Source organism: Phaseolus vulgaris, chromosome 4 (genome assembly GCF_051622355.1).
Source record: "Phaseolus vulgaris cultivar YP4 chromosome 4, ASM5162235v1, whole genome shotgun sequence".
Classification (NCBI taxonomy): domain Eukaryota; kingdom Viridiplantae; phylum Streptophyta; class Magnoliopsida; order Fabales; family Fabaceae; genus Phaseolus; species Phaseolus vulgaris.
The window spans coordinates 36,516,205-36,530,032 of NC_143501.1; positions in this window are offsets into that span (position 1 = coordinate 36,516,205).

Below are 13,828 nucleotides of genomic sequence, written 5' to 3' on the forward strand. Positions count from 1 at the left end.
GACAAGAAGATTGAGTTCCGGATGACTAGTCAACATTATTTTTTGGCCAAACTTTAACTTAAATAAATTGTATAAAGTTTATTCAGGATTTCATGGGCCATGTATTGGGTCTAGTAGAATAAAATAATTGGACCAAATGTTTGGGCCAAGTAGCATAGGTTTTTGGGCTTGTATTTGGGCCAATACTAGAATAAGTCTAGTTAGGGTAAAAATTAAACTTTTTTTTAGCCCAATGTGATCCTAGAACGTCTAGGGTATAATATAGGACGAAAATTAACTTTAGTAAAGAGCACATAGACGTCCACATGACAACCTAGGAGTGGAGAGGATTTAGCATGGAAGGTGTGAACTAAACATGGAAAGCACGAGTCTACAAAACACCTTCTCATTAGAGAGTTTTATTTTGAATTTTTAAATTTTGGCTCCAAAATGTTTAGCCCTTTCTCCAATAAATTGAGGTGCTTGGCTCATGAAAACATAGATCAATATATGAGTGTTATGTTTCCAAATTGCAAGCCTAAGCACTCTCTTGTCTAGCCTCGCTAGAATAGACACCTTTGGTCTCCTTCTCCACCTCTTCCAAGTGATATGTCCGAACCAATCACTCTCCCTACTCTTCATGCAACTCCAAGGAATCCATAGCTCTAATGGAGCCATCCTTGACATATTCCTTCCATTAAGCTTCCGTCAATTTCCTTCAAATTTCAAGAAAAACTCAATTCGGATGAGATGATGCTATCATTTGGTATCTAGAGCTTTGATTCTTCAAAGCCAACTGTCTTCTCTCCTAATTTTCTTCTCTTTAAATCCGTGTTGTTCCTATGGTGTTCTATTATATGGTACGAACCTTCCATACTCTGCTATATGGTTTTCTGTTATGAACCTTCCATACTCTTCTATATGGTATTTTGAACCATATTTTTGAAGCAATCATTTGTTACACTTTTGTTCATATTTTTCCTTTTGCATAAAGCTTATTGTAATCAATCTTCTGACCAAGAGGCTCTTCTAAGAAGTTATCACCATATAGCTTTTGTACAATTGTGTCAATTCCATAGTAAATCGCTTCCCTCTTAGGATAAAAGCAATTAGGAACCCTTTCCTAGTGATTGCATTAAAGATACTGACTAAATTGATGGACACTTCTTTACTAACCTAACATAGTTCCAAAATATCCTAACCAATTATGGGTAGATGGTTTGATTCAAGAAGGAAACCTTGAATACAACGTTCAAGATCCACACTAAATTCCAAAACCTCTTTCATTAAGTTGTTCTAGATCATAATACAAAAGGATTTTTAGGTTATACGAAAGGGTTAAAAATAGTAACTGAGCAATGGTAATATTAAAAAGATTACAACTCATATTTTTCTTTCTAAAATTAGAGAAATTAAAACCCTCAAGAATGTAAATAATCACATGCTCAAACAATTTTCAATCAAATATTCAATCAAAACATAATCTAGTATTCACGAAATCAACCAATATTCATTAATATAAATAAACTATTTAGGAAATTCAAATCAAATGTACAACAAGATTTGTGGTCATTCCCAATACATGAAGTTTGGCTTACAAAAAAAAGGATATTTAATCATCTATCACTTTTATCGCCTAGACTATCTAAATGCACACATAACTTAGACCATCTAATACTTCAAAATACTATATTATCTACAAGTAGACACAATATAATTGCAAATTAATCAAATGCATTACGAAGTATGCAGTATTTTTAGATACATTTAACTCATACAAATATGATTATATTGATAGAATACGTGGCTTGAAACAAGAGGGAGGGGGAATTGTTTTCACAATATTTTCTAAAAAACTGGAGTTAGACCGAAAAACTCAATAAAATTAAATAATTGATTTACATGTTCAACTGATTATAAAAAGCACAACAAGCATTTAATCAAAATATAAACCTGTTGTTTCAAGAATTCAATCAATTGATTTAAACGCAAAACACTGTAAAAAATATTATATAATAGATATTAGAGTAAGAGAGAGAGAGATAATGCACATGAGATTTATACTGATTCACTTTTAACAAAAAGCTACATCCAGTCCTTAGCACACCACTAAGAATTCACTAAAAACAATCAAACAAGATTACACAAGAACAACCAAGAGTGTTGATCTTGAACCCTACAAGAATACACAACACTCTTAACCATCCACATAATTTAGAAACTCTATTTGAGTTTGTTTACAGTACAAAACAGTGAAAAGAATGAAGTTCGAATACACCTGGGTTTAATACAAATGAAGAACAACAAAATTGATATCCCAAAAACCTTCTTCACATCACAACAATGATCCAAGATCCAAATGTAATCTCCAAGAATGATTTAAAGCTTTATGTTTTTCTGTCTATGAAAAGTGTTATGTTAAATGATAAAAAAACATCTGTATATAAGCTAAGAAAGATTGTTAAAACAGTTTGATCATTTAATGAAATTAGTTGTATCAATTAAAAACAATTCGATTAACATAACAAAATTATGTTAAAAAACATTTCATTGATTTATGAAAATAACTGACTATTTTCTTTAACAAAATTACCAGATTAAAAACTGGTTCATTTATCGAAATAACTGGTTGATTTCACTTAATAGAAAAGACATAAAAGAAAACAAATCATTTTTAAATCCTTTAAAAACCATAAGTGTTTTAAACTGATTGATATGATAAACCAATCTGTTAAAATACTTATTATAGTCAACAAACTTGAATAGAAGTAATTTCAACTGATTAATATATGAATCAACTAATTAAAATAAACACAGATTTGGAAAGCAAAACATTTAAAGGAGATTTCAAATCAGGTTTACTTGGATCATATTGATATGCAAATTTACATAACAAAATCTACCGAACTAAACACACATACACACGCTATAGTAGGTTTTCAAGACAAATTTGGAATCATAAAAGTTTCTTTGTTCAACATATCTAAACATAAGTGTTTAATGCATACAAGATAACATCATTTGATACACCAAATTTTATACCATCTATATATATGCAAAGAAACTTTAGATCGTCTAATCATATGCAACACCTAGATCATCCAATGCAAAGTACTGAGACATATAAGTTAGAAATACTTATCTCGTAGACCTTGTGAAAAAAAATCGTCTATATGAAGATGTTGAACAAAATGCTTTGATGTCTCCAAATCCAAGTGGAAAGCTTGAAGACCTTGGTGATGTGTGTGTGTTGTTTAGCTTTTTGAAACTTGTTAATTCACTCCTTAAGATGATCCAAGCTCAATTGAATCTTTACCTTTTTGAAAAGATGGGTTTTCTAAAAGGGTGTGAAAATTCAACTTGTTGAAATGTCGAAACAACCTATTGTTTGACACTTAATGGTTTTGAAAATGGTTTGGAAAAGCTTAGCTTTGTTTTGACTTTGTTGTTAAACAAAATCAACTGGTTGTTTCGATAAATCAACTGTTTTTTTGTGTGAAAACCTTAACAAAATTTTGTGCAAACATATGCTAATTATTAAAGAAACCAGGAGGAAGAACATTAAATGCTCTGGTCTTTGTCCATTTCTCCCTCTGGTGAGGTCTTTGTTTGCATGTTGAGATGACTTCTCATAGTTTGAATGGTCATTTGCATCCTTGGTCATCTTCTTGTTGGCTTGGCTTGCATCATGCCCCCAGGTTTGAGAGAATTCGACCTCGAATTTAGAACTCTTGCAGATAACACAGTCAATGGGCTCACATATAAGATAGTGCAAGGAATGGGATGTGAACTAGACTTATGTTCCTTAAGCTTGGGGAGTTCAAAAGATGGGCCTCTATATACATACCATGTTTGGAAAGATTGTTTGGGAATGACAAATATTTTGGAAGAAAATCCTCTTAGAAGGTGGAAACCTTGAGGAGGTGTTTGAAAATCATTCCTAACAGTCTTTAACAAAGATGGTGTGTAGGTAGAAACCTTTGGTAATGAAAAAGATAAGGAAGGACACCTTGGAGGTGCAATTTGTAGCATGGCTCGAGTCAACATGATTGATTTAGTGGTGGAAGATGATATGTTGCGACTCAATTTATCTTTTCTTTCTTTCTCTTTTTCATTCTCTCTTTTTGTTTTCATTTTTAATTGGTCCTCATGAACCTCCTTGGGAGAGAGAGGTTTTAAGATAAACTTGTGCCCTTGGAAGGTAAAAGTCATTTTGTTGGTTAGGCCATCATGTAGAACTTTTCTATCATATTGTCATGGCCTTCCCAAAAGAATATGTGTTGCTTCCATTGACACAACATCACATAAAACTTCATCTTTATACTTTCCTATAGGAAAAGTTATGAGGACTTGTTTATTAACCATGATTTCTCCTTCGGCACTAAGCCATTGTAGTTTATAGGGTTTTGTATGAGAGATAGTGGGTAAACCAAGCTTCTACACTACTCTTGTACTTGCAACATTAGCACAACTACCCCCATCTATTATCATGGAACATAACTTTTTGGTGATAAGGCAGTGGGTGTGGAAAATATTTTCTCTTTGGGTGTCATCCAAAGGTTTTAGAATGGTCCCAAGCATTCACCTTATTACCAATAAGTCACCTTCACAAGGTATCTCACATTCATTATCACTAGGGGTTTTTGAAGGGGAAGGGGAGTTAGACCTAGAAGATTGATCACTATGTTCACTGATTACTTGCCCCCCCTTAACCATCATGGTTCATTTTATTGGACAATCGGCCGCTATGTGCCCAAAACCTAAACATTTAAAACACTTTTTACTTGAGGATTTGGTAGGGGATTTAGGTGTGATAGTGGAGAGTTTAGAATCCCTAGGGTTGTAACTGGACTCCTTTACAAAGTTGGAGGGAAAAGTTTTAAAAGAAGACTTGTTTTGATTTTTCCAATAGGAGTGGTAGTGGCCATCATTATGAGTATTTTTGGAAAATGTTTTCTTTGAAAGTTGTGATTCAACCTCGATGGTAAGGTGAACCAATTTTTCTAAAGATGAGTACTCATATAATTCTACCACATCTTGAATTTTCCTTCTCAAGCCACTTACAAACCTAGCCATTTTGGACTCCTCACTTTCATGCATGTCAACTTTAGTTAAGGTTATTTCAAGTTCTTTAAAATAATCATCCACACTTTGTGTTCCTTGTTGAAGCCGTTGGAGCTTCAACAAGAGCTATTTCCTATAGTGTGGAGGAACAAATCTAGCACACATGCATAACTTTAAATCCTCCCAAGAGACCACGACTGGCCTCTTGTTTAGTCCAATGTACATTACAGATTTATGTCACCACTGCATGGCATAGTCTAAAAATTCTAAGGAGGCTAACTTAAAATTTTGGTCATCTTGGACATCATGTACATTAAAGATTTGTTCTACTTTAGCCTCCCTTCCTAGGTAAATATTGGGGTCACCTTCCCCACTAAAACTAGGTATTTTTACAAATGGTAAAAAAGGCTTTCCCACATGTTGGCTCCTATCATCAAAATGATGCATTCTCCATTCGTCCTCTTCTTCATGCCTACCATAGTTTTGGTAACTTCTTGACTCACGCCTTGGATTATATCTTCTTCCTCTTTGGGGTCTATCATAGGTCGCTTCTAGCCTTTGGAGTCTCTCCTCCATTTGCCTCATCTTTTCGTCCTTTTGTGCCAAAGATCTCTTGGTCGCCGCCAATTCTCCCATAAGGAAAGCCTTTTGAGGAGATTGAGGTTTAGAAGATTCCCCACTTGAAATATGAGCCATAATAACAAACAAAACACACAAGTGACAAACAATTAGAAAAAGAAGTTAGTAATAGTTCACTATCAAGGTTGCGCCCTTGTATAAGGTTCACTCCAAACACTCAACAAAACTTTTTCCTCCCTTAGCAAAGGTCTTTCTTGTGGTTTGAAAAACTCTCAAATGAAAAAGGTCAAAGCCTTCAAACTTGATCTCAAAGGCAAAATCACCACAAAACATTGAAGGAAATGAAAATAAAAGACAAACAAGAAAAGCTCAAACAAGAAAGGCTAAACCAAATTGGAAAAAGAGAATATGAAAAAACTTGAAAAGGAAGACAAACAAGAAAAGGCACAAAAGAAGACTCTAAGAAACTTACTAAACTTTTAAATATGAAACTTTTTCTTTAGAACTTGTTAAAGCAAAATAATAAAAAATTCCACAAGGTTGAAAACAATTTGCCAATCAATTTGAATCCATATTTTGGAAAATGATTTTCTTTGCTAAGTGATAGCCAAAGATGCGTTTTCAATATCTCTTTGCTGTTTTTTTTTTTGTTTATACAAGTTTTGTTTTATGGAAAGAAATGTCCATAGGTTGCATCATGCATATTTTTCAAGAACTTTCAATTTTTCACAAAAAAATTTGGTTGAATTCAATATAATTGAACACTTGAAATCATTTGTTTGGAACTTTAAATCTACTTCTACTAAAAACAAGTTTCTAATTACTTTGAAAACTTCAAAATTAAAAACAAGTAAGTAGAATCAAAACAATGACTCCTAGAACACTAATGAACATAAGACTCAAAGTAACAGGCAAGATCAATAAAAGACATAACAAGAAACATATTCAAAACGAAAAATGCTATGAATATTAAAAATAGCCGAAAAAAATTCTGCAAGAATTAAAGGGGTGGAAAATAAAAAGAAAGAAAATAAAGACAAGAATGTAAAGGTACTTGAATTTAAAGACAAGAAAGTAAAGGTACTTGAATTTAAAGACAAGAAGTAAAGGTGTTAGAATGTAAAGAAATTCTAAAGTGCCAAATCAACCCAAGCAAATTAAGCAGAAGAATCTAAGCTCTGATAACCACATGATGTGAGTTGATTTTAGGATTGTTCATTTTATGGCGTGACACTTTACTTATATTGAGATTTTAGGAATTTAAGAGTGAAGACCTTAGGAAAATCCCCACTGGACATTAACATAACCAAGTGGTTAAGTAGATCTGAAGGTTCATTTCACAGAGGCAAAAGGAAAAGACAATTATAAGGTGAAAATGATGCTAGAAGGTGCGAAATTAAAGAACAAGGAAAAGAAACCAAAATAGAATTGCCAAATGGAAACAAGGAAAACCAAACAAGAACATGATACAAAGAGTAAAAATGGAATGACAATGGAAGAATAGATGAAGGAAGGAGAAAGCTTATGTGATGGGTTTGAGAAGTGGAACACGCCACTTGGAGTGTGATTGGCCTCCAAGTTAAGTGAAGATAGCCGCCACTTGAGAGTTCTCAATACTCACAAGATAAGGCCTAAATGCTAAGAGGTATTCAAACCTCACTAACACCTCACACACTTTGTTCAGAGTAACTCATCTTCTATTATTTTCAACTTGTCAAATACACTAGGTAGACCTCCTATTTATCGGTTAAGGATCCTTGGAGAACAAGCTAAAGGGGTAGGATGGGAAAAGGGAAAAAATGGGCAGCCTTAGGGTTTGACTAAGTCAAACCCGCATCCTAGGCTTGTCCTTCTAGAAACTAGGTCAAAATGCCTTCAAAAAGGGCTAGGAACAAGCTAAAATGTTACCTACACACCCTATTATGCTAAAGGTACCTTATTCTAGCCTATATTTGCTATTTGGACCCCCAAAGTAAGCCTAAATTATTTACAACATATGCTAATTATTAAAAAGACCAGCAGGAAGAACATTAAATGTTCCGATCTTTGTCCATTTCTCCCTCTGGTGAGGTCTTCACTTGCATGTTGAGATGACTTCTCATAGTGTGAATGGTTATTTGAATTTGTTTTAAATGATTCCAACAACTTATGGTTTTTGATTTAACTGCTTTGACAACTTTGTTGAGGTCATATAAAGGTTGTTTAACACACCCTAACATTAACTAAGAAAGAGAGTTTATCAAAAAATAATTTCAAGATTTAAAAAGCTTTTGGATCATCTCAAGTCTGTGAAATATGATTGGGTTTTGTACTTCTGAACTTTAAGCTTTGATTTACCCAGGTGTATTCTATTCTCTTCTTTCTTGAACATTGTATTTTTGTGTGTTCTTGTGTAAGACAGTTTCAGAAGGTGGTTCTGGAAACTGTGTTGTTTGTCATAGAGTGGTGTGTGTTCTTGAAGGGTTCAAGATCATCACTCTTGGTGTGTGTTTTGTAATCTAGGGTTGATTACATAGTGAATTATCAGTGGTTAGCGGAGGATTGGATGTAGCTCTTGGTTAAAAGTGAGTCAGTATAAACATCTTGTGTGATTCTCTCTATTGCTACACTCATAAATTTTTTTAACATTGTTTTTCAATTCTTTTGGTATAAACAACCGGTTGTTTCGTGAAAACAACTGGTTGATTTTCTGGAATCAAACCTAAATCAATTTTTTATTGGTTGAATTTTTTTTTTCAATTGATAGATTCTTCATAGCCTTTCACTCTACCTTAAATCCTTGTGAAAATCTTTAAAAAATAATTCACCCCTCTTGTTTAGGCCTCTAATTCTAACAATTGGCATCAGGAGTTCTTGAAAGTTACTCAAGTTTTGATCCTAAAACCTTTTTAAAATGGCTGAAAAACTACCCTTTGGGGAGGGTGCTTCTACAAACAGGCCACCTTTGTTTTGTGACTGAACTATCAATTTTGGAAGGTTAGAATGAAAATCTTTGTTGAATCAATTGATAGATAAATCCGGGATGCTATTGTAAATGGGCCTTTTCTACCTAAGTTTGAAAAGGATGATGTTTTCATTGAAAAACCTTGGTCTCAATGGACTGAGACTGAAAGTAAAAGAGCTAAATATGATTGCATTGCAAAGAACATCATCAATACCGCTTTTAATTCTGATGAGTTTTTCAGGGTCTCACAATGTGCTTCTGCATAGGAGATTTGGGACATCCTTGAGGTTACCCATGAAGTGATGTGATTTGAATTTTAGATGTCTTCATTTAAGGTGACACTTTACTTTAAGATTGAGATTTTAGGAATTAATGGTGATGACCTTAGGAAAATTCTCACTGGACACTAACTTAACCAAGTGGTTAAGTAGGTGTGAAGGTGCATTTCACAAAGGCAAATATAAAATCATTGTAAGGTAAGAATGTATGCAATTGCAGAAAAGAAGAAGGAGGCTAGGAAACACCAATGGTGGTCAAGGCCAACCAAATGATGAACCCTACTCAATTAAGAATGCCAAAACCGAGAGCAAACCCAAGGGAACAAGCAAGGAGATTAACATAAATGGAAAGGGAACATGAAGGAAAATGGAAGAAGAAACTTACGGAGGTGGTGGTGGATGATCACGCCACTTGGTGTGTGGAAACCACCAAGATAGCTGTTAGGCCGCCACTTGAGAGCTTCATTCTCTTCAAGATATGACCAAAAGGAAAAGGAGATAACACTCACTCAAGCTCACACAATATTTATGCAAAGTAACTTTACTTCAATTTCAACTTGAAAAATACAATGGGTGGGCCTCTTATTTATAGGTGACGGAGCCTTGGAAAACAAGCAAGAAGGGTATGATGGGAAAAGGGAAAAAAGGGACAACCTTAGGGTTTGACTAAGTCAAACCCGTACCCTAGGCTTGTCCTTCTAGAAACTAGGTCAAAACTCCTTCCAAATGGGCTAGGAACAAGCTAAAATGATAACTACACCCCATATGATGCTAAATACACCTTATTATAGCCTATATTTGCTATTTGGACCCCCAAATTGAGCCCAAATTATTTACAACTTATTTTATTCTTAAGAAGACCAGCAGGAAGAACTTGAGATGCTCAGGTCTTTGTCCATTTCTCCCTCTAGTGAGGTCTTCACTTGAATGTTGAGATGACCTTTCATAGTGTGCATCCTTGGTCATCTTCTTGTTGTCTTGGTTTGTATTATGAAGGCACAACTGATGTGAAGAGAGAAAGGAAGCATGCTTTGATCCAAGAATATGAAATGTTTAGGATGCTTAAAGGGGAAACCATCTTGAATGTGCAGAAAAGATTCACCCACATAGTGAATCATCTCATCAGCCTTGGCAAGATCTTTGAAAGGGAGAAGCTGAACATCAAGATCCTCAAATGCTTGGATAGATCATGGCAACCAAAGGTCACTGCAATTTCTGAATCCAAAGATTTGACAATATTGACCACAACCTTCGTGTTTGGTAAGCTAAGGGAGCATGAACTTGAAATGAACCGGCTTAATGACCAAGAAAATGAAGAAAAGCATGTGAGGAACATTGCTTTAAGAACTACTGGTCACAAAGATGGTAAAGACTCAAGTGAGTGCAGTGATGGTGAAACTCTCAATTTGCTCACAAGGAAGTTTAACAAGTTCTTGAAAAAGAAAAACCAGGACAAGAATCAACCATCAAACAAGTATAATAGTAAGAAAATGAATGAATTCAATTCTACAAACTATACTTGTTTTGGATGTGGTAAATAAGGTCACATCAAGGCCGATTGTTCAAATAATGAGAGCAAGGAGAGAGGGGCAAGCAAGAAGATTGAAAAGAAGGGCAACGCAAGAAGACCCTACAAAGCTTGGCAAGATAATGATGATTCATCCTCTAGTTCATCATCAAAGGAAGATGAAGAAGCCAATCTATGTTTGATGGCAAAGGAAGAATAAAAAACAAGTAGTGTAAGTTCCAACACTTCCATTAACTTTGAAAATTATAGCAAACTTCTTGATGCTTTAAAGAAACTCATGAGGAAGCTAATTGGCTGGCCCTTTCGAATAACCAGTTGAAGGGATTGAATAATTGGTTGGAAATAAGTCAAGACCCTAGAAGAAGAGTTGAACAATTCTAAAACTGATTTTGAAACCTGGAAATGATTTACAAAAATTCTTCTTGTAAGTGTGTTCATTCAAATTTTTGTGAAAATTGTGAATCTCTTCAAAAAAGAACGTTCACTATCTTTTAAAGATTGTGAACAAGTTTTCCAAAGTCCAATCCAATCTTGAAACTGTTTTTGTTTCTCAAAACTATGTGTTTGGTAAAGCTAGGTTGGGGTTTAATCCAAATAGCAAGAACAAACTCTTTTCAAAACCCTTTACCAGTTTTTTTGAAAAACAACAGATTGTTTTGTCGAAACAACTGGTTGAAACATGCTTTTACTGCATGAAAAAGGGTCATACTGTTAGATTCTGCAGAGTGAAGAGGTTTTTTTTGTTTCCAGAGTTGTTTTAAAGTGGGTTCCTAAGAATTCTAAGGTTCCTAATGTTCTAGTTAATGCCCATGGACCAAAATTTGTAGGGGGAGCAAACCTTGCTTCTTGATCTTATTTATTGCAGGGACTTTGATGGCAAATCAACTCTTGTGGTACCTGCACTGTGGTTGTTCTAAGCACATGACAAGAGAGAAAAGCAAGTTTGTCAAATCTACTCCTTAAGCAAGAAAGTCATGGGGACAACAACAAAGGTATTCCAGGGAGTCAAGAAAACCTTGGGTCAAAGAAGAATTGATATGGTGAAAACTAATCAAAGTAATGTTTGTTCCTATGGTTCAGAAGTATACACCTTACTCAGATTCTTGACAAGTGAAAAATTCATGTTTTATTTTTGTGTATTTTGTTTAAGTTGTGTGTTATGTGGTGAAAGCAAGTTTGATGACCACAGAACATTTCAAATTGTATGTTGCATGACCTGGGGACCAGTATTACTTTTTTGGAGGGGTAGGTCCAGCAGATGAAGCAAGGTCATTTACAACTGTAAATGAGAATTTTAAAACATTGTTGGATGAGTTGCTAAGAAGAGAAGATTGAGCATAAAACATGTTTTTATCTTTCTAGTTATTTCTTCTCAGTTTGTTTAATTTGCTTATTTTTTTATTGTTTAATTTGCTTATATTTTTAGTTTTATTTTATTTGTTGAGTTATTTTTCTAGTTTTATTTTGTTCTTAAATAATATTATTAGAACTAGAATATTAATTTGAATTGTGGGGAAATTATTAATTAGATTTTGTGTTTAAAGATTAGACTAGTGAAATGATATAGACACCGGTTGGAAAAAAAATATGTTGATTTTATATTCAAATTTAATTGAGATTGTGGTACATGAAAATTAAATAGGATGATTAGTTGGAATAGAGAATTGTACTGGACCAGAGCGCTGGGCTCAGTGCTTGGTGATCGAACATCGGCATCTATGTCAAGTAGGTCAGCTTGGTGGTCTGGTCGAGTTAATTGGCCACGTAAGTGGGCCTCAGGTATGTGTGCGTTGAGGTTCATTCATATTCTAAACGTGTATAAGGCCTGGTCAGCGAAAAAGTGCGAGTGGTGTGTTTAGTACATTCGGGTCTACAAGTAAAATATTCTCTAAAGACGCCTAAAGCCCAAGAGCGCTAGGGTTTTGGGGAATAAGCTGCATGCATCATACGTAAAGGCTTGTACGCCTACAGTGGACAAATGGCCCCTGATGCTGGTACATGAGTTGGTATCCTGGCAGCCACGCTGTTAAAATTATGCACTCCAAGGAGAAAAATTATGCGCGGTTGTCGTACTAAGATTGTGCACATTGTAACAAACTTTCATCCCATGAAACCTACTTTCACTCAAGATAAGGTTCTCGTGAGAGAAGGGTTGTTACAAGAAGTAACCTAAAAGCAGTCTATAAAAGGGACTTGAGATCCCTGGTAAAGGTACACTGTTTCTAAGACTGAAACTACTTGCTTACTTATTGTTTCTATAAGCCCTGTACTGACTTAATCGTCGGAGTACAATCAACAGGTAGGGCCCCCTCTGTTTCAAACGGAGCCGCGTTCCAACATCCAAAGAAAATAGCAAATTCTAGCAGAGGCAGACGAAGTCACAATCTGTTCCCAAAGTCAACCGACGACCAGGTCAACCGACAAGAACAAATAAGCTATAAGGAATTAAACTAATTAAGCCTAGGAATTAAATTAATTGTTGCATTGCAACCCACTTCTAATTCCACAGTGTTTTGTTCCTTCAATCTTCTCTTCTTTGTGAACATCATTCATAAATCTGGCATAAGTGGGCATCTGTTCCAAAGGTCCAGTAAAAGAAATATTGATCTATAATTGCTTAAGAATTTCACAAAATCTAATAAATTGTCGCTCTATATTCTTCCTCGAGGGAACATGTGGGTAAGATAAATCTAGAATTGGAGCACTTTGCTTTACATTCTCTATTTTTTTTCTTTTTTTCTTTTCTATATGTACACTCTCTTTTTCTTTTTTCTCCTTTTCTTCTCCTTCACACTCAATTTTTCTTTCTTCATTTTTTCTCTCCTCACAAACAATCAAATTGTCTTCAATCCTGATGTGAGTTGATTTTAGAATTGCACATATTATGGGTTGCACTTGGTTATGAGTTTTTTTTTAAATTTTAGTAGAATATGGTGAGAAACCCAAAAAAGATCCCCAAAGGACACGAACTTAACCAAGTGGTTAAGTGTGAAGGTTCACTTATAGAAGGTAAAGAGAAAAACACAATATGGTGATTATGATCATGAACATAAATGGTGGAAATGGAAAGAACATAAGATGAGGAATGACAAGTAATAACCAAAATTAAAAGACAAACATGGAATCGTAAAGAGAAATGGAAATGGAAGACACAAAAAGGAAGATAAAATGAGGAAGGGATGAAGAAAAATTATGGAAGAGAAGGGATGTCATGCCACCTGGAAAAGGAGGTACTCCAAGATGAGTGGTGAAAGAGCCGCCACTTGAAGTACTCACACACTCAAGATAAGACCCACTATGAGAACTCTCAAGATTTTCTTTACTATATTCAAATTCAATGTGACAATACATTGAGGAAGGCACCCATTATACAGGAAGGAGTGACTTGGAGGGCAAGATGAGTAAGGGGTAGAAAAGGAAGCGGGAGAGGGGCTGCCTAGGGTGTTTGACCATGGT